This window comes from Spermophilus citellus (assembly GCF_964194105.1).
Source record: "Spermophilus citellus genome assembly, chromosome: 11".
NCBI classification, from domain to species: Eukaryota; Metazoa; Chordata; class Mammalia; order Rodentia; family Sciuridae; genus Spermophilus; species Spermophilus citellus.
In genome coordinates this window covers 19,776,867-19,802,867 of record NC_138192.1, presented here as the reverse complement: position 1 = coordinate 19,802,867, position 26,001 = coordinate 19,776,867, and positions in this window count along the sequence as shown.

Genomic DNA, 26,001 nt, shown 5'->3' with positions numbered 1-26,001 from the left:
CTAACCCTAATATTAAGCCTAAACCTCATTCTACAACTAGCTCTAACACTTCCTAATCTTAAAACTAGCCCTAATCCAACCCTAGCCCTAAAACAAAACCAAGCCATTGCTCTAACCCTAAACCTTAACCTATACCAAACCCTATCCCATAACTAGCTATAACCGGAGCTCTAATTCAAGTCCTAGGCCTAAAACTAATGCTCACCCTGACTCATATCCAAATACAAACCCTAGCTCTAAATATCACCCTAACCCTAAAACTAATGCTAACACAAGAGCTAGCCAAAACCTTAACCCTAAAACTAACCTTATTGTAATCCTAGTTCTTACATTGGCCTTAGCCAAACCCTAGCCCTAACTCTAACATAAAAATAGCGCTAATACGAGCCCTAACACTAGATTTAACCCTAACCCTAACCCTAAAACTAGCCCTAAACCTAACGTTAATCCTAGCCGTAACCCTAGCTCTAATTCTATCCATTACCCTAAGCCAAACCCTTTTCATAATGCTAACTCTAGTCCTAATCCTAATCCTTAGCCTAACCCAAACCATAACCCTATTACTAGACCTAACACTAGCCCTCATTCCAGATCTAACTCTAACCCAAAACCTCACCCTAACCTGACCCTAATATAATTATAGGTCTAAACCTGACCCTAAACCAAAACCAAAACCTGAAACTAGCCCTACCAGTAAAGTTATACCTAACCTAAACCTAACACTAGCCACAGACCTAAACCTAATCCTAAATCTAGCTATTACTCTAGCCCTTGACCTAAACAAAAACTTAATGCTATCTCTAACAATAACCCTTAACCTAAACCAAACACTAACACTACCACTAGAGCTAACCTTAGTCCTATTCAGGCTTTCACCTTAACCCTAACTTTAACCTGAACACTAGCCCTGACACTAACATTAAACCTATCTCTAAATCTGACTCTAACTCCAAAGCTAAACCTAACACTAGACCTAGCAGTAACCCTAATTCTAAAACTAGCTCTTATCAGAACCCTAGACATTACATTACACATAGCACTAACCCGAGGCCTAAACTAACACAAAACTTAAATAACCCTAACCCTAATCGAGGCCTAAACCTACACTAGGCATAACTCTCACCCTAACCCTAACCCTAATCTTAATTCTAACCCTAACCCTCACCTTAGTCCTAACCCTAGCTCAAAGCCTAACCCTTAGCCTAAACATAACCCTAGCACTATACCTAACCATAACCCTAACTGTAGCCCTAATCCTAACCTTAATACTAGACCTAACACTAGCTCTAACCCTAGCCATTACCCTAACTCTAACCCTAACCCTAAACATAACTGAAACCCTAACCCAAATCATAAACCTAACCCTGACCTAACCCTAAACCTAAACCTTGCCATAGCTTTAACCCTAACTCAAACCCTAACTCTTACTCTAAAACCAACTGTAAACCTAGCCCTAAAACTAAACTTAAACCTAAACCTAACCTTAACCATAAGCTAATCTTACATCTAACCCAATCTTTTACCCTAAACCCAATTCTAAACCTAATAAAAACCTTAGCCCTAACCCTAAACTTTACCCTGACCATAACACTAAACATAATCCTCGTTCTAGACCTAACACTAGCTCAAAACCTAAACTTTACCATAAATATAACACTAACCCTCCCCTAAGCTAGGGTTAATAGCCCTAACTCAAAACCTAACCTAACTCTAGCGCTAATCCTAAGCTAACACTAGCCCTAACCATAGATCTAAAGCTGTATATTATCCTTATGATAACCCTAATCCTAATGCTAACCCTATGCATAACCCTCATCCTTTTGATAACCCTAAAGCTCTCCATTGCCCTAAACCTACCCTGAAATCTAAACCTAACCCAATCAATTACCTAACCCTACACCTAACCCTAATGCTCATTTGAGCCCTATATCTAAACCTTAACCTAAAACAAACACTAACCCTGATCCTGACCCTAAAAATACACCTAGCTATAAACCTGACTCCTACCCTAAGCCTAACACTTACAGTAGACCTAGACACAAATCTAACCCTAAATCTACCCCAAACTGTAATACTAGACCTGACATTTTCCCTAGCCCTAATTATAGACCTAACCCTACAACAAATCCTAGCCCTCATCCTAGCCCTAAACTTAGCCTTAATCATAACCCTAACCCTAATCATAGCCCTAACCCCAATTCTAAACTTCACCCTACCACTAAACCTAGTGATAACACCATACCTTACCCTAAAATTAACTATAACCCTAGCCCTAAAACTAGGCCTAAGCTGAACACTAACCCTAGCCCTAATCCTAGGCCTAACTTAGCTCTATCCCTAAAACTAACCAAAACCCTAGGCCTAAGACTAACTCTAACTCTCACCCTAGCCCTAGCCCTAGTTCTAACCCTATTTGTTACCATAACCATAATCCTAGCCCTAACCCTTGCCCTATAGTTAGACCTAGCCTAATGAAAGATCCAATGCTAAATCCAAATCTAACCCTAACCCAAAGCCTAAGCCTAACACTAACACTGGCCTTAACCCTAATGCTAATCTTATAACTAGCCCAAACCCTAAACCTAGGACTAAAACAAAACTGAGCAACAGCCCGAACCCTAAACCTTAACTTAACTCAAACCCTAACACTACACCTAGACGTAACCCTAGCCCTAATTTGGGTCCTAACCCTAACCTTAAAACTGACCCTGACCCTGACTCATATCCTAACACTGACCCTAGCTGTAAAGACCACCCTAAACTTAAACCAAACCCTAACAGTAACCCTAGCCTTAATTAAAGTCATAACCCTAACCTTAAAGCTAACCCTGACCCTGATTGATATCCTAACAGTGACCCTACCTCTAAACACAGCCCTCACCTCAAACCAAACACTAACAGTAACCCTAGCCCTTATTTGAGCCCTAACCCTAACCCTAAAACTAACCCTGATGCTGACTCATATCCTGACAATAACTCTAGCTCTAAATATTACCCTAACCTTAAACCTAAACCTAACACTAGACCTACCCCTACCCCTAACCCTAAAACTAACCCTAATTGTAACCCTGGCTCTTACATTAGCCAATGCCCAAACCTAGCATTAACCCTAACACAAAAACTAGCCCTAATCCGAGCTCTAAACCTATATTTAACCCTAACCCTAACCCTAACCCTAACTCTAGCATTAACCCTAGCTCTAAGGATATCCCTTAACCTAAGAAAAATCCTAACCCTAATGGTAACCCTAGACCTTTCTCTAATCCTTAGGCTAACCAAAACCCTAACCCTATTAATAGTCTTATCCCTAGCCCTCATTCTAGCTCTAACCTTATCCCAAAACCTAACGCTACCCTGACCCTTATTCTGACCCTAAAACTAACCCTAGGTCTAAAACTGAGGTAAAACTTAGCCTTAATCATAGGTAAATCATAGCTCTAAACCTATATATTATCCTTATGATAACCTTAACCCTAATGCTAACCATAGGCATAACTCTAATCTTTTTGCTAACCCTAATAATGTCCCTAGCCCTAATGAAACCCCTAGCCCAAATCCTATCCCTAACCCTATTAGTACTGTAGTCTTATCCCTAGAAGTAACCCTAAACCTAACCCTCACCCTAGTCCTTCTCCTAGCCCTAAACCTAGCCTTAATCCTAACCCTAAACCTAACTTTAGGCCTAATCCAAAAACTAACCCTATCCCTAATGTTAGCACTAATATGGTCCTATTCATAACCCTCATCCTAACCCTAGCCCTACAACTAACTCTAACTCTCACCCTAGCCCCATCCCTAGTTCTAACCCTATCCCTTAGTGGAACCCTAATCCTAGCCCTAAACCTAGCCCTAACTGTAGCCCTATCATTAGCTCTAGCCCTACCTAGATCTAATTTTAACCCTAAATCAAACCCTAACCCTAAGCCTAACCATAACTCTAAGTCTAACTTTAACCTACCCTAAAACAAAACCAAGCCATAGCCCTAACCCTAACCCTTAACCTAAACCAACCCTTAACCCTAACCCTAGCCTTAGCTCTAATTCTAGTTTTAAGCTGAAACTAGAACTAACACTTACCCTGACTCTGACCATAATGCTAACCCTAGTCTAAACATCACCCTAACCCTAACCCTAAACATAACACTAGACCTACCACTAACCCTAACCCTAAATTTAACCTTAATTGTAACACTGTTACTTACATTATCCTTACCCCTAACCCTAGCACTAACTTAACCCAAAACATAGCCCTAATCTTAGCCCTAACCCGAGCTTTAACCCTAACCCTAATCCTAACCCTCGCCCTAATTAAACCATAACCCTAGCCCTAATCCTATCTCTGACCCTATCCATTGCCATAACCATAACTCTAGTCCTATACCTAACACTATCCCTAATCCTAAACCTATGCATTATTCTAAAAAAAAAACCTAAACCCTAAACCTCATCAAATCATTACACTAACACTAACCATAACACTAATTCGAGACCTAACTTTAAAACTTAACCTATCCCAAACTTCTAACCCAGACTTTGACCCTAGCTCTAAACCTGACCCTAACCCTAAACCTAACCCTTACATTACATGTAGCCATAAACCTAACCCTAAAACTATCTTTAACCATAACCCTAAATCTGATATTAACCCAAGCCCTAATCCTAGCCCTAACACTAAAAGAAACCATAGCCCTCATCCTAGCCCCAATCCTAGCCTTAATCATTATCCTAACCCTAACCATAGCCCTAATCCTAATTCTAACCTTCACCTTATCTCTAAACCTAGCTATAATGCCATTCCTTGCCGCAGTCTTGGCTGGGCACAGAATCACGAGCCAGTCAAGCAGGAACAAAACTTTATTTTGAAAAAGCCGCCGCAGGCAAGCCAAACCCGGTCCTCCCACGCGGGCGTCTGCCGGAACCGCGCGCCTCCCGGAGCCCGGGTCCCGGACCTTCCCCGGAATTTCCTCCTACTATCTTTCCCCAACCAATGGGAACTCTCCAGCAGTCCGGTAACTTGAGTCCTGTAGCAAGCCAAGGTGAACAGCAGGAGCCCAATTTGCATATGAATGTAAATCTTAGCATAATAATACCTCAGTGGCTAGTTGGCGTCACTTTACAACCAAAGGTGCCATTTATATTTTGTTTGTGGCTCCTAGCATTTGCCCCCTTCTGTTTAATTAAGCAACAAGCAATGTGGCTATGGACCGTGCCTGGTAGGTTGTCCAATTTAACATATGGTTCTTACCCGTCATGGGAGAACTGACCTTTAGGCGTCAGCTTCCTGTCTTAGGTTGAATCCACTGTAATCAGAGCAACCCGTCGCTGACTACCGGTCCAGCATTCAGCCATGCTTGTGGATAGGCCTATGTACCAGTGGGGGGGGTGAGGTTCTTGCCTCACCTCTGTTGGCCCCCAAATTTTGCCTTGGTGCCAGTGGGGGGGTGAGGTTCTTTGTTTCACCTCTGTTGGCCCCCAAATTTTAGACCATCACTAGTAGAAGGGAGGAGGATACAGAAATGCCACGACATTAAGCCAATTGATGGCTCCTTGGAAAAATTGCGTCACTGGTGACACCATCAGCAAAGATATGCCAGTATTACCACAATAAACATGGGGTGAGCTGGCAAGGAAATTGCATCACTGGTGACACCATCAGCAAAGATATGCCAGCAGTACCACAATTCGGTGCACCAGATGATATTTCACAATGTATGCAACTGATATATAGTCCAGGCAAGTTCTGGAAGCAGTTCAAATTGGAGGAGTCTATCAATGTGTCCATTTCCTCCCAAAGTAAATCAAGTCCTTGATAGCATTACTTGTTGAGTTATATTCATTGATGCATCAGTTTATACAGTTTACTGTGATTGCTATCATAGAAGCTGTAGTTTGGTTTTATCTTAGTCTTCACCGGCACTGGGATGGAGATGGGAATTCTGGCAATGATGCTAAAGAGACATTATCCTGAACAGAATTATTAAATATAATAAAAAGGAAAGGTGAAAGTAAACAAACAGATCTGTTAAACTCCTTTAAAAACAATCCTTAACAGCTGTTTACCAAATTTAAATTAGCAAACAAACAGATCTGTTAACCATCTTTAAAAACAATCATTAACAGCTGTTCACCTAATTTAAATTAAACCATATAAATCACGTGAATAAAGAAAAAATTTGGATCCATTTTTTCATGAGCGCTCCTCATATAAGAAATATGGACATACATACATACAGACATACAACACAAAACAGAAGTGTGCACACAACATACAACACATAAGACAATAGTAAATAAAGGCCTTGTAACTATACCTAGGTGAAATCTCCATTGCAATGTTTAAAAACTCCACAGTCAAAAAATAAAACACAGTCAAAAAATAAAACTGATCAGAAAAACATTAACCTAGGTTTGTATGAGCTCAAAAAATAAATAAATAAATAAAATAAAATAAAATAGAACTTTATGGTGTGGGAAAAATGCAATAATAAAATAGATATTGAAAAAAAAAAACACCTTGGTTAATCACTGCCGCAGATGTAAGAATAGCCAAGCTGGAGCTCTGGATGTCAGCTGTTATGAATTTGAGTCAAATCATCTTCTTTTTCTGTAGAAATTGTTTTAGTTAATCTCTCTGGAATCCAAATCGGTTGTTGTTCATCCTGTGGGAAAACACAGACAGTACCCCGATTCCATACTATGACTGGATCGGGGCCTTTCCATTGTCCTGTTAGAATATCTTTCCAAAGTACCTTAGGCTTATGTACATTTTTGGGGTACAAGTGTCTTTCCGCAGCACTAAGTCCCGATGAATCTAAATTTAAAAAGTTTAGAGTAAAAAGGGTTATTTTAAGTTTATCTTTGGGGGATATATACCCCTTTCCAATTCCCTCCTTTTGTTTTAATAAGTACATTTTAATAGTTTGATGAGCTCTTTCAATTATGCTTTGTCCTTGTGGATTGTATGGAATTCCTGTTATGTGAGTAATACCAAATGATGAGCAAAATTGTTTAAAAGAGGTGGAAGTATAACCAGGACCGTTGTCCGTTTTTAACTGTTTTGGAACACCCACAGTGGCAAAATTTTGTAAGCAATGAGCTATAACATCTTTAGTTTTTTCTCCGGCATGAAGGGAGCCCATCAAAAATCCGGAAGAGGTATCAACTGTAACATGTAAATATTTTAATTTTCCAAATTCTGGCAAGTGTGTGACGTCCATCTGCCAAATATGGTTAGGTATCAGTCCTCTAGGATTGACTCCAAGATTAACTTGTGGTAAAAATGTCACACAATTTTGACATTGTTTTATTATATGTTTGGCTTGTTCTTTAGTTATTTTAAAACGTTTTTGTAAAGTATTAGCATTGACATGGAACCTTTTATGAAAATTTATAGCTTCTTCTATTGTGGAGAAAATATGTATGTCATGTGTAGATTTATCTGCTAGTTCATTGCCCATACTAAGGGCTCCAGGCAATCCTGTATGTGCCCTGATATGACCTATAAAGAATGGATCTTTTTGGTCCCAGATTAGACTTTGTATAGCAGAAAACAAAGAGAAAACAGTAGAAGAAGGTGAAATCCTACCAGCATCTTCAAGGGATATTATAGCATTAACTACATACTGACTATCAGAAAATAAATTAAATATAGAATCTTTAAACATCATAAAAGCTTGTAATACTGCATTAAGCTCTACCTTTTGAGTTGATTGTTTGGGAACTAAAAATGTAAAAGTTTGATCAGGAGTAACTACTGTTGCTGTACCATTGTTTGACCCATCAGTGAATATATTTGGAGCATTTATGATAGGGGTTTTTCTTGTCATTTTTGGAAAAACTACAGGATGCTTAGACCAAAAAGACAACAAAGGATTAGATGGTAAGTGATTATCAAATGAAACACTAGTTTTACACATGATTATTGCCCAAGTATTTAACTCATTAGCTAACTCATCAATTTGATCCATAGTATATGGAGTGATAATTTTATTGGGAGAAATCCCAAATACTCCCTTAGCTGCTTTTATTCCTTTGAGTATTAATTGTCCTACAGCCTTAGGATATCTAGTAAGAATAGTGTTAGGAGAATAAGATAAATGTATCCACAATAATGGACCTTCCTGCCAAAATACTCCTGTAGGAATATTTTTTGTTGGTAGTACAATAAATAATAAAGGCAAACTTATATCAATTCTATCCAAATGCATATTTTCCATATACGTTTCAATGATTTTTAATGTTTTTCTTGCTTCAGGCGTTAACATGCGGGGTGAATTTGGATCTGATGGACCTTTTAGAATATCAAATAAAGGTCCTAACTCTCCTGTTGGTATGCCTAGATAAGGCCTTATCCAATTTATGTCTCCCAATAACTTTTGAAAGTCATTAAGTGATTTGAGTTGATCTACTCGTATTTGAATTTTTGGTGGACGGACCATGGTTGAGGATAATAGAACTCCTAAATAATTAATTGGAAGATTTAATTGTACTTTATCTATTGCTATCTCTAGATTATAATTTTTCAATAAGTTTGTAAGTGTGGCATAACATTCTAGTAATGTGTTTTTATCTTTATGTGCCAATAACACATCATCCATATAGTGAAATATTTGTAGTTCAGGATTTTGGTTTCTAAGTGGCTGGATTGCTTTATTAACATAAATTTGACACATAGTTGGGCTGTTAGCCATCCCTTGAGGGAGTACTTTCCATTCATATCTCTGATCAGGACCTTCATGATTCAGTGCAGGGATAGTAAATGCAAAATGTGGACTATCCTCGGGATGAATTGGAATTGAAAAGAAACAATCTTTAATATCTATAGCTAAAACATGCCAGGTTTTTGGTAAAGCAGACAATTGAGGAATCCCTGATTGAGCAGGTCCCATAATAACCATCTCATTATTAATGGCTCTTAAATCTTGTAATAATCTCCATTTACCAGATTTCTTTTTAATGACAAAAATGGGAGTATTATGGGGAGATACGGAAGGTTGTATATGTCCTTCCGCTAATTGTTGTCTGACCAAGTCATGGGCTACTTGTATCTTTTCTTTAGTCAGGGGCCACTGAGGAACCCACACTGGTCTTTCTGATTTCCAAGTAATTTTGATTGTCTCAGTGGCCCTTTCTGAAAACCCAATTCGTGTCTATTTATTTCTTGATCTATTTGAATAGGTGCTGTTATACCTTGTTCTTGTTCTCTTAATCTTTTTTCTTTCCTAAAGCCTTGTTTAGCCCTAGTAGTGGGCGCATTAGGATTGATGTTATTTGTTAATGTCAATCCTAATTGATCTAGGATATCTCGTCCCCATAAATTTACGGGAAGATGATCCAATACATAGGGCTGTATAGTTCCTTCACATCCTTCAGGATCCCTCCAATCTAATACCATAGCACTTCTATGGGGATTAGTCGCCACTCTTAGGCTTCGAAGCGTTTGAGTGGCTTGTTGTAATGGCCAATGTTTTGGCCATTCTTGACGAGAGATGACACTAAGGTTAGCTCCTGTGTCCAGCAGCCCATTAAAGTTATGTCCTTGTATATTTAATTTTAGCATTGGGCGAGAATCTAAATTCAAAGACAGCATAGCCCAATCTACACCTGTGGAGCCTAATCCCTTGGAACCTCTTTCTACATTACGACTGGAAAATTTATCATGCAGGCTGGGTATTATTAATAACTGTGCTATTCTATCTCCTGGTGAAATTACTGATATACCTCTTGGAGAACTAGCTATAATTTTTATTTCACCCTCATAATCGGGATCAATTACCCCAGGACTTATCGTAAGTCCTTTTAGTGTAGAAGAACTGCGTCCCAATAATAAGCCTACTGTTCCCTGGGGAAGAGGTCCTTTTACTCCTGTGGGAATGATTTGAACTCCCATCTCTGGAGTTAGTACTGCTCTGGCAGAGGAGCAGATGTCCAGCCCTGCGTTCCCTCTAGTTTGTCTGATGAGGGATTTAATGGATAATGCGTCCTGGGCACTACCTTGATGGTGCTGTTGGGTTCCTCCATTGCCCCATATATTTGTGGTTTTGGGCCCCGGGGCATTGGGCCCTCTAGTCCGTTTTTTGGCAACGGAGCCTGATACCTTTCTCCATGATATCGTGGGTAAACACTTGGTCTTTGTCCGTTTTTTGATAACGGAATACCCTCTATGGTGGTTTGAGAACGGCATTCATTAGCCCAATGTTTCCCTCTATGGCATCGTGGGCAAATACCCGGTATTCTATTCCTTTGATACCCCGCTTTGTTAAACCCTCCTCTTATGGGGCAACTCCTTTTAAAATGTCCTGTTTGATTACAATTATAGCATGTTTTTGGCCTGGCATCTAAAGCCTGTTGTACTGCTGCTAAGACTTGCCCTTGTTCATTAATGTCTCTATATAATTTAATATATGTGTTTAAATCTTCATGTCTCCATGGTCTAATGACCTCTCTGCAGCAACGATTTGCTTGGTCATAAGCCAGTTGTTTTATAAATGGCATTACCTGTTCTGTATTACCAAATATCCTAGAGGCTGACTGAATAAGTCTATCTACAAATTCAGCGTAAGGTTCATTAGTTCCTTGTATTACCTTAGATAATTGACCTTGTAAGTCTCCATGCCCCTGTAAAGTTTTCCATGCCCTAACTGCATCTACAGCAATCTGTGCGTATACGCCAGGGTCATATTCAATTTGCTGTCTTTGACCCTCATAAGGTCCCTTCCCCAAAAGCATTTCTATATTTCTTTGAGGATAACCAGCTTCTGCATTTCGCCTAGCTGTCTCCATGCAAAATTCCTCATTGGCAACTTTCCATAATAAATATTGTCCTCCGTTTAGCACAGATTGACACATGTTAGCCCAATCTGCTGGTGTCATGTCCAAGTTGGTAACAGATTCGACCATGCTTATTGTGAAGGGAGCTTGCGGCCCATAGGTCGTTATAGCCTCCTTTAATTGCTTTATTGTTTTGAAATCTAAAGCACGGTGAATTCGTTGCCTTCTTGCCTGCTCAAGTACAGGGCATGCTAATCTTTGGGGTCCTGCCTTAGAATTCCGTCCATCAACTACGGGAGTTGAGGGCCGCTCAGCGGTAGATGGAGCTGTTGGTTGAGTTATGCCCTCTGGTGATAGAACGGAGTTAGTAGCAACCTCCTGTTGTAATTCTCCACCTGATGGCTGCTTTTCCTCTAAGCTTGGTTTCTTTAAATTTTCTTCTGTCTGACTAGCTTGAGAGACCTTCTCTTTTGCTTGACTTAGCGTTTTTTCTACCATAGTCTGGACCTCTAACAATTTACTCAGCAGTTTTTCGGTTTGTTTTTTATTGGATTCTAATCTACTATAAAGGTAACGTAACCCAATAAGATAGGATAAAACAAAGCCAAAACAGAATGAAACAAAAACGGAACAGACAATGGTTGTATCAATTTTCTCTTTCTCAGGGCCGAATAACTTCAAACCTTGAGCCAACCATTTTTCCCAGTTCGCCTGAGAAAATTCTAGGGCTAGGGAGCTTGAAATAAAAACAAAATAAATCAAAACAAGAACACATTGTTTTTCTAAATGTTCACCCATTTTGTCGCCTTCCCTCAGGGGCGAGCAGTTTTATTCACCTCTAAGTTTCAGGCGTTCCCCGTACGGGCCACCAAATGCCGCAGTCTTGGCTGGGCACAGAATCACGAGCCAGTCAAGCAGGAACAAAACTTTATTTTGAAAAAGCCGCCGCAGGCAAGCCAAACCCGGTCCTCCCACGCAGGCGTCTGCCGGAACCGCGCGCCTCCCGGAGCCCGGGTCCCGGACCTTCCCCGGAATTTCCTCCTACTATCTTTCCCCAACCAATGGGAACTCTCCAGCAGTCCGGTAACTTGAGTCCTGTAGCAAGCCAAGGTGAACAGCAGGAATTCCTTACCCTAAACTTAACCCTAATCCTAACTCTAACTGTAGGCCTATGGTGAACACTAACCCTAACCCTAATCCTAGCCCTTATTTAACCCTATCCTTAAGCCTAACCCTAACCCTAGCCTTAAGACCAACTCTCTCACACTAGCCCTATCCCTACTTCTAGCCCTATCCATTACCGTAATCGTAAACCTAGCCCTAACCCTAGCCATAACCATTGCCAAATCCTTATTCCTAGTCCTAACCCTAGATCTAACCCTAACCCTAAATCTAACCCTAACCATAAGCCTAAGCCTAACATAAACACTAGCCCTAGCTTCAACGCTAATCATAAAACTAGCCCTAACACTAGACCTTGCAGTAAAACAAAACCGAGCAATAGCCCTAATACTAAACCTTAACTTAAACCAAACCTTAACATTACACCTAGACCTAACCCTAGCCCTAATTCGAGTCCTAATCTTAATCTTAATACTAACCTAACTCTGACTCATATCCTAACACTCACCCTAGCTCTAAACACCACCCAAACCTTGAATCGAACCCTTACAGTAACCCTAGCCTTAATTTGAGTCCTACCCTAACCCTAAAACTAAACCTGACCCTGACTATTAATCTAACACTAACACTAGCTCTAAATTTCACCCTAACCTTAAGCCTAATCTTAACACTAGAGGTTTAACCCCTAACCATAACCCTAAAACTAATGCTAAATACCATACTTCTTACATTAGCCATTGCTCTAACCCTAGCCATAACCCTAACACAAAACTAGCTCTAATTTGAGCCCTAAACCTAGCTTTAACCCTAACCCTAGCCCTAAACCTAGCTCTAACCCTATCCCTTACCCTATGCCAATCCCTAAACCTAATGCTAATCCTAATCCTAATCCTAATTCTATTCCTTAACCTAACCCAAACCCTAACCCTATTAGTAGTTCTAACCCTAGTCCTCATTCTAGCTCTAACCATAACCCAAACCCTAACCTTAATGCTGACCCTTATTCTGACCCTAACACTAATCATAGGTCTAAACCAGAATCTAACCCTAAAGCCAACCCTAACATTAGCCCTACTGGTAACTTTATACCTAAACCTAACCCTAACACTAGCCCTAGACCTAAACCTAATACTAATCTATCCATAACTCTATACCTAGACCTAAAGAAAAACTTAGCTCTAGCTCTAATAATAACCCTTAACTTAAAGCAAAACAAAATTACCCTTCCCCTAGTCTTAACCCTAGTCCTAATTCTGGATTTCCCATTAACCATAACCCTAAAGTGAACACTGACCCTGACACTAACACTATTCCTAGCTCTAAAAATCACCCTAACCCTAAACCTAACCCTAAAACTATACTTAGCTTTAACATTAGCCCTAAAACTAGCCCTAATCATAACAAAGTTCTTACATTTGCCATTGCCCTAACCTATTGCAAAACCTAGCCCTAACCCAAGCCCTACCCTAGCTTTAACCCTAAAGCTAACCACAACCCTAACCTTAGCCCTAACCCTAAACCTAGGCCTAACCCAAGACCTAATCCTAGCATAACACTAGCCCTATCACTAGCTCTAACCCTATCCATTAGCCTAATGATTACCCTAACACTTCTGCTAACCCTAGGCCAAACCCTAATCCTATCCTTAACCTTAACAATATCCATTACCCTACACCTAACCTGAATTCTAAACCTAAAACTATCATTAACCTATCCATAACCATAATGATAACTTGAGCCTTAACCTAAACCTTAATCTAATAATAATCCTAACCCTGACCCTGACCCTGACCCTAATAATACCCGCAGCTCTAAACCTGACCCTAACAAGAAACCTGACCCTTACAATAGACCTAGCTATAAACCTAACCCTAAAACTCTGCCTAACTCTAACCCTAGACCTGACATTAGCCCTAGCTCTAATCCTAGTCCTAATCCTAACACAAACCTTAGCCCACATTCTAGCTATAAACCTCGCCTTAACCATAACTGTAACCATAACCATAACCCTAATTCTAATCCTCACCCCAGTCCTAAAAGTAGCTATAATCCCATCCCTTAACCTAAACCTAACTCTAATCCTAACCCTAACACTAACCCTAGCCCTAAACCTAGGCCTAACCCTAACACTAACCCTAGTCCTAATCCCAGCCCTAATTTAGCCCTATCCCTAACCCAACCCTAACCCTAGCCCTAAGACTAACTCAAAGTCTTGCCCTAGCCTTATACCTAGTTCTAACCCTATCCCTTACCATCACCCTATACCTAGCCTTAAACTTAGACCTAATCATAGCCCTTCCTTAGCCCTAGCTCAAAGCCTAGATCTAAACCTAACTCTAAATCTAACCCTAAACCTAAGCCTAAACCTCACAGTAACACTAGCCCTAATCCTAAAACTAGCCCTAACTCTACCCCTAGCCCCAAAACAAAACCAAATCATAACATTAACTCTACACCTAGCCCTAATCCTATCTCTAATTCTAGTCCTAACCCTAACCTGAAAACTAATCTGGATTCTGACTCTGACCCTAACATTAAACCTAGCTCTAAACATCATTGTAACCCTAAATTTAACCCTAACACTAGACATAGCCCTATCCCTGACCCTATCTTAATGCTACTTTGTACATTAGCCTTAACCCTAGCCCTAACCTAACACAAAACCTAGCCTTAATCCAAGTCCTAAACCTAGTTTTTTTTAATATAGTTTTTCAGTTTTCGGTGGACACAACATCTTTATTTTATTGGTATGTGTTGGTGAGGATCGAACCCAGCATCCTGCACATGCCAAGCGAGCATGCTACTTCTTGAGCCACATCCTCAGCCACTAAACCTAGCTTTAACCCTAAATGTAAATCTAACCTTAACCCCAAGAAAGCCCTAAACCTATACATAACCCTACCTCTAATCTTAGGTCTAACCCTATCCATTACCCTAATGATAACTCATTATGCTAAACCTAGGCCTAACCTTAACCTTATCCATTATACTAAACCACACCTAAACCCTAACCCTAACACAAACTAAAGTCCTAATCCTATACATAACCCTACCCCTAATCTTAGGTCTAACCCTACCCATTACCCTAATGATAACCCTTATGCTAACCCTAGGCCTAACCATAATACTGTCCATTACACTAAACCACACCTAAACCCTAAACCTAACCTTTCATTACCTTAACCTGAATCCCTAATGATAATTCAACCCCTAAACCTAAACCCTAACCTAATATAAACCCTCACCTTGATCCTGACCCTAATAATAACCCTAGCTCTAAAACTGACCCTTAGTATACACCTATCTCCTACACTGGATGAAGCCATAAACCTAACACTAAATCTATCCCTAACTGTAACCCTAGACCTGACATTAGCCCTAGCTCTATTATTAGCCCTAACCCTAACACAAATATTAACCCTCATCCTAGCCCTAAACCTAGCTTTAATCATAACCCTAAACTAATCCTAGCCCTAACCCTAATACCAATCCTTGCCCTAGCCTTCAAACTAGCTATAACCCAATACCTTAACATAAACTTAATACTAACTCTAACTCTAACCTAAGGCCTAAACCTAACACTAACACTAGCCCTAATTTAGCCCTTTCCCTAACACTAAACCTAACTCTAGCCCTAAGACTAACTCTAACTCTCATACTAGCCCTATCATTAGTTCTAACCCTATCCCTTACCATAATCCTAAACCTAACCCAAAACTTAGTCCTAACCCTTGTCCTATACTTAACCCTAGCTCTAACCATAGATCAAAACCTAACTCTAAATCTAATCCTTACCTGAAGTCTAAGCCTAGCCATTATAAATACATTTATAATAGACTCTGTGTCTACAGATATTGGCTTCAATCATTATTTGGAATATAGTCATTTGTATAATAAAAGGCATACCATTTCTGTTGGTGTATAGAGAACTGGGGGAAAGGGGTAGGATGCTATGTTAAGGGGGATATGAATGAGGGAATGTGATTAATATAAGTTAACAACTTTGGAGGATAACTCTACTGAATTAGACAGGGGGAATTTATGGAAGAAGGTATAAATTCAAACTCCTTATCTGTATTCATAAAATTACCCTCTGTATAAATATTAAAAGTTAGGAGGCTGAAAGTGAAATAGAGGGAGAAAGAAATAAGAAGAGAAATAAAAAGGAAAGAAAGAAAGAGAGGGAGAAAGAAAATAAGAGCAAATAAAGAGGTGGTGAGGTGGGGCATATGCAATTCCTCTATATTATACAATTCTAGATATTCAGTTTTTATAGTCCAATTTCATGAAAAGTTCTTGGTGTCAGATATGTTGAGTTTGTGAGGACCAGAGGGGAAAGAGTAGAGGAGAATGGATGAGAAGAGCAAGAAAGGAAAAGTAAGAAAGAAAAAAAAAATGTCTCTTAGAACTCTGTTTTCTTTTCTTGCAGTAGGTGGAGTTGTTGATTCCTAGCTTGATTCCCTGTGCTCCAGGTGGTGGAGGTAGCCAGGGTGAGAGGGCTTGAGCTTCTACCTGGAGCCTCCCTACTCTTAGTCTCTGAATTGGAAATAAGGTGCCTGTAGAGTTGCTATTCTGCATTGATAGCTACACCCCCAAAAAGCTTGTGAGAAAAATCTTGAGTTATCACAGCTGGAGCTAGGGGAGTTGGAAACTGGGTATCTGATAAGCTGCAGAACCAATATGATAGCCACGCCCACTGATAGATGGCAAGTAAGTTTTGCAAGATGGAGTCCATCTATTACCCATGTATGGTGTTTGGTGAAGTGGGTGGTTCTGGAGTGACCTTTTGCTATGTCCAGAGCTCGGTCTGGTGACCTGCAAGCAAAGCCTCTGTGTTCTGTGCTGCCTTACATCTGTGCAGAGAGGGCCTGTGTGGCTGAGACTGTTGTCTGCTCCCAGAGAAACTGGGCAGCTGAGCCTTCCATCTGCACTGAGAGCACCCATGTGGCCCTAGTTTTCTTCAAATTTCTATGAAACTGGGCAGGATTCATCTTTTACTTAGCCTTACTATGCTCCACAGTTTTGGGCCTTGTCAGTTCAATGGTTCACTTTCAGGAACAGTTTGTATTTTAAGGTTTCCCTTCATTATGGCTTATTGATGTGAATGAAAATTTAGCTGGAAATAAAACAGGGTTGGCAGGACATGCTTGAAACTTCACACAATCAGTTCTCAGTGGCCACTGTATGGTTTCTTTCTTTTGAAGGTAGGCCAAAGATGAAGCATGCAAAAGAAACTGTATCCGAGAGTCCTTAAGGAGCAAACAGAGAAACATGTATGTACTGAAATAAGATTTCATCTTTTAGCTTGCTCCACTAGGCTCCCTGAGGTTGGCACTTCTAGGATCAATGGTTCTCTAAACAGGTAAGTGTTAGTGTTACTGTTAGGGTTAGGGCTAGCTTTAGAGCTAATGTTAGGGTTAGAGTTTGTTTTATTCAAATTTCTTTGATACTGGGAAGATTTATCTTTTACCTAGCCTTACTATGTGCCCCAGTTTGTGGCCTTCTCTGTTCCATGGTTCGCTGATGGGAATAGTTTGTTTTTAATGTCTCATAAAACATTCATTTTGATCTATATGGGTAAATGAGAATGGAGCTGGTAATCAGAGGGTTGGTGCTAGCTGGTTGAAACTTCACATACTCAATCAGTTGTCTGTGGGCACTCTCTGGTTTCCTCCTTGTAAAACTAGTGATAAGCTGAAGCATGCAAAAACATCTTTATCCAAAAATACTGTTGGAGACAACAGGGAAACATACATGTACTTAACTACCTCCCCAAATTATTTCATCAGATTTCTTTGATTCTGCACAAGATTCATCTGTTACCTTGTCCCACTAGGCTCCTTTCATTTGGGACTTCTATGATAAAAGGTTCTCTAAACAGATTAGGGAGCACGGAATCAAACAGGGTTGGTGCTAGCTGCTTGAAACTGCACACACTCAATCAGTTCTCTGTGGACACTCTGGTTTGTTCCTTGTGAATGTTGCCCTCAGCTGAAACATGCAAAGCAACTTTATCCAAGAGCACTTTTGGAGAAATCAAGGAAATATGCATGTACTGAAACACTTCCCCCAATTATTTGCTCAGATTTCTTTGATACTGTGCAGGATTCATCTGTTAGCTTGCCCCACTAGGCTCCCTTATTTTGGGACTTCTATTATCAAAGGTTCTCTAAACAGGCTAGGGCCTTCTCGGTTCAATTTTTTGCTGACAGGAACAATTTGTATTTTATGGATTCACTTCATTTTGACCTACATGGGTAAATGGACATGGAGCTGGAAATCAAACAAGGTTGGTGCTAACTGCTTGAAACTTCACACACTGAATCAGTACTCTTTGGGCACCCTCTGGTTTGTTCTTTGTGAAATTAGTAATAAGCTGAAGCATGCAATACAAATTTATCTGAGAACAATTTAGGAGAAAACAGGGAAATATGCATGTACTGAAATAGCTCCCCCAATTATTTTGTTGATTTCTTCAAAACTGCCCATGATTCATCTGTAAGCTTGCCCCACTAGACTCCCCAATTTTGAAACTTCTATGATCAAAGGTTCTCTAAACAGATTAGGTTTAGGGTTAGACTTAGTGTTAGGACTAGGTTTAGACCTGTTGTTAGGGTTAGAGTTAGTTTTTTAAAAATTTCTATGATACTGGGCAGGATGCACATTTTTCCTATTTTTACTATACCCCAAATGTTTGGGCCTCCTATGTAAAAGGGTTTTGTCTCAGAAACAGTTTCAATTTTCATGTTTCTCTTCTTTTTGCCCTATAGGGGTCAATGGAAGTGAAGCTGGAAATCAAACAGGGTTTGTGCTAGCTGCTTGAAACTTCACACACTCAATCAGGTCTCAGTGAGCATTCTCTGGTTTGTTTCCTGTGAAGTATCCCTAAGCTGAAGTAGAAAGAAACAACTTTATCTCTGAGTACTTTAGGAGCAAGCAAAATACACATGTACTGAAAGAGCTTCGAATTTTTTTTGGTCAGATTACTTTGATACTGTACAGGATTCATCTTTGACCAACCTTAGTAGGCTTCCCAAGTTTGGGCCTTCAAGGTTCAATGGTTCAGTTTCAGGAACCGTTTGAATTTTTCGTTTTCACTACATTATGGCCTATAGGTGTGAATTGAAATGGAGCTGGAAATCAAACAGGGTTGGTGCTAGCTGCATGAAACTTCACACACTCAATCACGTCACTGTGGTCATGCTCTGGTTTGTTTCTTGTGAAAGCACCTTAAGCTGAAGCATGAAAAAACAATTTATCCAAGAGCACTTTAGGAGAAAACAGGGGAAATAGGCATGCACGGAAACACCTTCCCCAGTTATTGGTCAGAATTTTTGATACTGGGCAGGATTCATCTGTTACTTTTCCCTACTAGGCACCACAAGTTTTTGACTTTTATGATCAAGCTCTATAAACAGGGAAGGTTTAGTTTTAGGATTAGGATTAGTGATAGGGTTAGAACTAATGTTTGGGTTAGAGTTAGTTTTGTTCAAATTTCTTTGATACCAGTCAGAATTCATCTTTAACTAGCATTAACATGTTTCCCAGGTTGGGCCTTCTCAGTTCAAGATTCACTGTCAGGAACAGTTTGTGATTTAATGTTTCACTTCATCTTGACTTCTATGGGTTAGGGTCAAGGTTAGAGCTATGGCTCTTTTTTTGGGGGGGGGCTATGACTAGGGTTCAGGCTAGATTTTGAATTAGTGTTAGGGTTAGGGCTAGTGTTAGGGTGAGGTTTAGGCTTAGGGTTAGGGTTAGATTTAGAGTTAGGGTTAGATCCAGTGTTAGGATTAAGGCTAGGGTTAGTGTTACGGTAAGAGATAGGGTTAGAACTAAAGAAATGGCTAGGACAAGAGATAGATTTAGATTTAAGACTAGGATTAGGGTTAGGGTTAAAGCTAAATTATGGCTAGGATTAGGGCTAGGGTTAGTGTTAGGGTTAGGCCTAGGAGTAGTGCTAGGTTTAGGAATAGCATTGGGATTAGGATTAAGTTTAGGGTAATGGGTGGGGTTATAGCTAGCTTTAGGGCTAGGCTGAGGGTTAGAATTAGGATTAGGGCTAGGGTTAGTGTTTAGGTTAGGATTAAGGCTTTGTTTAGGGCTAGGGTTTCTGTTAGGTTCAGGGCTAGAAGTGGGGCTAGGGCTAATGTCAAGTCTAGGGTTATGATTAAGGGTAGTTTTAGGGTTAGGTTATGGCTAGGTCTAGTGTCAGAGCTATGTTTAGGGTAAGCATCAGGTTTAGAGTCAGGGATATTATTAGGGCCATTGTCAGGGTTAGCATTTGTTTTAGGTCAAAGTTTAGGTTTAGGGCTTGAATTAGTGTTAAGTTTAGGATTAGCGTTAGGGTAATGGATAGGGTTAGGTTTAGGTTTCAGTTAAGGTTTAGTGTAATGGATGAGTTAGGTTTCGCAATAGGGTTAAGGTTAGCATTGGGTTAGGGTTATGTTTAGTATAATGGATAGATTTAGAGCTAGGGTTAGGAATAGGTTATGGTTTGGATTAAGTCTAAAATTAGAGTTAGGTTTAGGGATAGGGCTAGGTTTGGTTTATGGTAAGTGTTAGGTTTAGGGCTAGTGTTATGGTTAGGTTAGGGTAAGGGTTAATGTTTGAGCTAGGGTAATGGCTAGGGTGAGGTTTAGATTTACGTTTATGTCTAGGGATATGTTTATGGTTAGGGTTTTGTTTAGGGTTCATGTTATGGCTAGATATTTCATTACAATTAGGGTTAGGTTTAGTGTAATGGATAATGTTAGATTTAGGGTTAGAGTTAGGGTTAGGGTATGGATTTGGGCTAGTCTTAGGATTAGGTTTAGTGTAAGGCTTAATGTTTCAGCTAGGGTTAGGGCTATGATGAGGTTTAGGTTTATGGTTAGGTCTTGGGATACATTTATGGTTAGGGTTAGGGTTAAGTTTAGTGTTAGGGATAGGTTTACAATTAGGTTTAGGGTTAGGGTTAGGGTAATTGACAGGGTTAGAACTAAAGTTCGAGCTAGGATTAAGTTTAGGATAAAAGCTACGGTTAGGGTTATGGTTTAGAATAGTGCTAGTGTAATGGTTAGGGTAAGAGTTTTGCTTTGAGGTAGGGTTAAGTCTAAGGCAAGGGTTAGTGTTAGGGCTAGGGTTCGGGTTAGGGTTATACTTAGGTCTAAGTTTAGGCCTAAGATTATGGCTATGTATTGTGTTAGGTTTAGGGCTAGGGTAAGGACTAGGGTTAGGGTTAGGGCTACTGTTAGGGTCGAGATTAGTTTTAAAATAGGGTTAGGCCTAGAGTTATATTTAGTGCTAGTATTAGGGTTAGGGTTATAGCTAGGTCGAGTATTAGGACTAGGTTTTGGGTTAGGGTCAGGTTTAGAGATAGGTTAATGTTAGGATCAGGGTCAGTGTTCCAGATAGGATTAGGGTTAGGGTTAGAGCCAGAATTAGGACTAGTGTTAGGTCTGTGGGTAGGGTAAGTGTTTAGTTTAGGTTAAGGGTTATTGTTAGGGCTAGAGCTAGGATTTTGTTTAGGTCTAGGGCTAGAATTATAGGTATATTTAGGATTAGTTTTGGGTCTAGATCTATGTTAGGGTTAGGTGTAGGTATAGGCTTACCGGTAGGGCTAGTGTTAGGATTTGGTTTATGGTTAGAATCAGGTTTAGACCTAGGGTTACTGTTAGGATCAGAATAAGGGTCAAGGTTAGGGTTAGAATTTTAATGAGGGCTAGGGTTAGGACTAGTAATACTGTTAGTGTTTATGTTAGGCTAAGGATTAGGGTTAGAACTAGGGTTAGCATTTGGTTTAGGGTTTGGTTAGGGTAAGGGATAGGGTTAGAGCTAGGGTTAGGCCTCAGGTTAGGGTTAGGGTTTAGGCTAGTGTTATGGTTAAGTTTAGGGTTTAAGCTAGGGTTAAGACTAGAATTAGGGGTAGGATTTGTGTTAGGGTTAGGGCTAGGGTTATGACAACGACAAATGTATGAACTAGGGTTATGATTAGGGCTAGTTTTAGGGTTAGGTTTAAGGCTAGGTCTGGTGTTAGGGTTAATTTAAGGTTAAGGTGATGTTTAGAGCTACAATTAGTGTTAGGATCAGGGTCACTGTCAGGGTTATTTTTAGAGTTAGGGTTATGGCTAGCTGTAAGTTTTTGTTTTGGTTTATGTTAAGGGTTAGGGATATGGCTTGGTTTTGTTTTAAGGTGAGAGCTAGTGGTAAGGCAAGTTTTAGAAGTAGCATTATTGTTAGGGCTAGTATTAGGGTTTGGTTTAGGATTATGATTATGGTTAAATTTAGAGTTAGGTTTAAATTTAGAGTTAGGTTTAGATCCAGGGTTGGGCTATGGCTAAGGATAGAACTAGGGATAGGGCTAGGGCAAGAGTTAGAGTTAGTCTTAAGGCTAGGTTTAGGGTTAGGATACTACTAAATTAGGGTTAGTGCTATACTTAGTGTTAGGGTTAGGCCTAGGGTTAGGGCAAGGGTTATGGTTAGGTTTAAGATTGTGGTTAGGTTTAGGGTTTTGTTTAGGTTTAGGGTAAGGGATGGGGTTATAGCTAGGTTTAGGGCTAGGGTGAGGGTTAGAATTAAGGTTACACTTCGGGTTAGAATTAAGGCTAGGTTTAGGACTAGGATTAGGGCTAGGGCTAATTTCAGGTCCAGATTTACAGTTAAAGATAGTTTAAGGTTAGGTTAGATGTAGTTTAAGGGTTCAGTTTAGGGTTAGGGTCAGGTTTAGAGATAAGGGTATTGTTTGGGTCACGGTGGTTGTGATTAGTGTTTGGGATAGGTTAAGGTTTAAATATAGGGCTGAAATTAGCATAGGTTTAGGATTAGGATAATGATATAGTTAGGTTTAGGTTTCAATTTAGGTTTAGGGTAATGAATAGGGTTAGGATTAGGGATATGGTAAGGTTTAGGCCTAGGGTTAGCATTATGGTTAGGATTATGGTAAGGGTAATGGATATCGTTAGGTTCAGGGTTAGAGCTAAGGTTATGGTTATTATTAGTGCTAGGTTTAGGGTTACCATTAGAGTTAGGGTTAAAGCTCGGTTTAGGGCTCAAATTAGGCTAGGTTTTGGGTTAAGTTAGGGCTAGGGTTAGGGTTATGGCTAATGTAAGTACTAGGTTAAAATTAGGGCTAGTTTTAGGGTTAAGGTTAGGATTAGGGCTAGGTCTAGTGTTATGTTTAGGGTTATGTTTAGGGTGATGTTTAAAGCTAGGGTTAGTGTTAGCGTCAGAATCAGGGTTAGGGTTAGTTTCAGGGTTCTTCTTAAAACTAGAATTAGGGCTAGGGTTAGAGCAAGGTGTAAGGTTAGGGTCTGGTTTAGGTTAAGGGTTAGGGTTAGGGCTATGGTTCGGTTTTGTATTAGGGCTAGGGCTAGTGTTAGGGCTAATTTTAGGAGTAGCGTTAGGGATAGTGTTAGGTTTAGGCTTAGGCTTTGTATTAGGGATAGATTTAGAGTTAAGTTTAGATCTAGGGTTAGGGCTAGGGCTAAGAAATAGGCTAGGGTTAGGCCTAGGGTTAGGGCTAGGCTTAGTGTTCCAGTAAGGGATAGGTTTAGAACTAGTTTTAGGGCTAGGAAGAGGGTTAGACTTAGTTTTAGTGCTAGGGTTAGGGTTAAGGTTAGGGATAGGGCTAAGTTAGGTCTAAGATTAGGGATAGGGTTGGTTTTAAGTTAGGCCTAGGTTTTAGGTTAGCGTTACGATTAAGGCTATGTTTAGTGCTAATTTGGGTTAGGGTTTGTGTTCGGTTTAGGGCTAGGATTATATGTAGGGCTAATGTCAGTTCTAGGGTTATGGTTTTGGATAGTTTTAGGGTTAAGTTTTGGCTAGGTCTAATGTAAGAATTAGGTTTAAGGTAAGGGATAGGTTAGAGCTAGGGGAATTATTAGGGTAAGGGTCATGGTTAGGGTTTCTTTTATGTTTGAGTTTAGTGTTAGGGCTCAAATTAGCATTAGGATTATGGTTAGGGTAATGATAGGGTTAGATTTAGGGTTCAGGTTAGGTTTAGGGTAATTGATATAGGGTTGGGGTTAGTGATAGGTTTAGGGTTAGACCTAGGGTTAGCATTAGAGAAAGGGTTATTTTTAGGGTTAGAGTTAAGGTTAGGGATAGGGTTATGATTAGGATTAGGTCTTGAGATAGAGTTAGGCCTAGCATTAACATTAGAATATGAGTTATGATTAGGGTAATGGATACAGTTAGAGATAAGGTTATAGCTAGACTTATGGTTAGGATTAGGTCTTGAGTTAGTTTTAATGTATGGGTTAGAACTAGGGTTAGGTTTAGTGTTATGTTTAGTGTAAGAGTTAGGTTCTGAGCTATGATTAGTTTTAGAACAAGGGTTAGGTTCAGGGTTATGTTTAGGGATAGGATTACGGTAGGTTTAGGGTTAGGGGAATGGTTATAGTTAAGTTTAGGTTTAGTGTTAGGGTAATAAATACAGTTAGATGTAGGTTTAGGGTTAGGGACAGGGCTAGATTTAAGTTTAGGGTTAGGGTTAGGTCTATGGTTATGTTTAGGTTTATGGTAAGGGTTAGGGTTTGATTTATGTTTAGTGCTATAGCGAGTAAGAGTTTAGGGTTAAGTCTAGGGTTAGTTTTCTGATTAGGGTTAGGATTATGGTTAGGGTTAAGGCTAGGGTTACAATTAGGGTTAGGGTTAGGGTAATGGTTAAGTTTAGAGCTAGGGTTAGGGCTTGTGTTAAGGTTAGGATTAGGACTAGGTTTAGGGTTAGATTCAGGGATAGTTCTAGGTTTATGTTTATAGTAAGGGTTAGGTTTTGAGCTACGGTTAGGACTAAGGTGAGGGTTAGATTTGAGTTAGGGTTAGGGTTAGGGTTAGGGTTATGCTTAGGGCTAGGTTAAGGCCTAGGATAAGCTCTAGGTTTTGTGTTAGGTTTAGGCCTAGGGTTAAAGCTGAGGGTAATGTAAGAGCTAGGATTATGATTAGGGTTATTTTTAGGGTTAGGGTTATGCCAAGATCTAGTGTTAGGTTTAGATTTTCAGTTAGGGTTAGGTTTAAAAGTAGGTTTGCTGTTAAAGGCAGAGTCAGTGTTTGGGTTAGAGTTCAAGTGAGGTTTACAGCCAGAATTAGGAGTAGGTTTAGGTCTAGGGGTAGGGTTAGTGTTTGTGTTAGGATAAGGGTTATTCTTAGGCCTAGGACTAGGTTTTTGTTTAGGTCTAGGGATAGAGATAAGGCTAGATTTAGGATTAGGTTTAGGTCCAGGGTTAGTGTTAGGTTTTAGTCTAGTGTTAGGGTCAGGTTTAGAACTAGGGTTTGTATTAGGGTCAGGATATGGGCCAGGGTTAGTGTTCGGGTTTGGGATAGGATTAGAGCTAGAATGAGGGCCAAGATAAGGACTATTAATAGGATTAGAATTTTGGTTAGCCTAAGGATTAGGCATAGGGCTACCATTAGGGTTAGGGTTATTCATAGGGTAAGAGATAGCCTTAGAGCTAGGGTTAGGGCTAGAGTTAGGGTTAGGGTTAAATCTGGGTTTAGGGCTTGGATTAGGGCTAGTTTTTGGGTTAGGGTTAGGGCTAATGATAGGGCAATGGCTAATGTAAGAACTAGGGTTACAATGAGGGTCAGTTTTAACATTCAGGTTAGGGGTAGGTCTAGTGTTAGGGCTAGGTTTATGGTTAGGATGATATTTAGAGCTAGGGTTAGTGTTAGAATATGAGTTAGGGTCAGGGTTAGGGTTAGGACTCGAATTAAGAATGAGTTTACTTTTAGGTTTTAGTTTAAGTTTAGGAGGGTGTTTAGAGCTAGGGTGAGTGTTAGGATATGAGTCAGGGTCAGGATTAGATTTAAGGTTAGGGTTAGGATTAGAAATAAGGCTATGGTTTGGTCTAGGTGTAGTGTTAGGTTTTGGTTTAAGTTAAGGTTTATGGTTAGGGCTATTGCTCAGTTTGTTTTACTGCTAGGGTTAGGGTTAGGGCTAGTTTTAGTGTTAGGCTAAGGCTTAGGGTTAGGGTTAGATTTCAAGTTAGGGTGAGATCTAGGGTTAGGGCTAGGACTAAGGATATGGCAAGGGTTAGGGCTAGGGTTAGGGTTATGGTAATGGATAGGCTTAGAACTAGGGATAGGGATAGTGTGAGAGTTAAATTTAGTCTTAGGTCTAGGGTTAGGGTTAGG